Below are 746 nucleotides of genomic sequence, written 5' to 3' on the forward strand. Positions count from 1 at the left end.
CTCATCTGCCTCCAGAGGATCAACACTTCCACCAAAGTGTTTTGTTCCCAACCGAGAGATGTGCTCCAGCACCTTCAGGTAATCAACCTTCTTAGCTGTTCCAGCTGGTGGTTCCAGCTCAATCACCTCAGCTACAGGCGCAACTCGACCACTAGGTCCACCAGCTCCAGGAGCTATCACTTGAGCTTGTGTAGTCTGACCCACTGATGAGTTCACTACTGGTGTGAACACTTGGGTCATTGCCAGCATCTGACTTCCCATTACCTTGATTGCATCAAGTATTTCCTTCATGGATGGTTCAGCCATCTGATCAACCGGACCAGTCCGTCCATCTCTCTGGATGTTTGGATCAGCTCGGTTACCAGTCTCTGAGGACTCAGCTTCACCATCCTGTTCATCTCTCAGCTGCCCACTAGCTGCACCTAGCTGGCTTCCAGCTCCATTCAGCTGTTCTCGGGTCTCTTCCAGCTGCCTGTCCTCTCCACCCAGCTGAACCTCAGTTCGATTGATCTGAGTTTCAGTCAGGATGGCCTCCCCGGTCCGACCAGTAGGTGGGACTGACAACTCCACTGGATTAATCACTGAGGCATCTCCAGCACCGGACACCCCAGTCCCATCCTTAGTTTTCCGAGACCTCTTCCTAGTTCCTTTAGGTCATCAAAGACAAAACATAAGGCAAAGGTTAGGTTAACATTTTTATTTGCAAACCTCAAACAAAACTAAGTTAACCAATACCAAAACCTGCC

This window comes from Brassica rapa, unplaced genomic scaffold (genome assembly GCF_000309985.2).
Source record: "Brassica rapa cultivar Chiifu-401-42 unplaced genomic scaffold, CAAS_Brap_v3.01 Scaffold0319, whole genome shotgun sequence".
NCBI classification, from domain to species: Eukaryota; Viridiplantae; Streptophyta; class Magnoliopsida; order Brassicales; family Brassicaceae; genus Brassica; species Brassica rapa.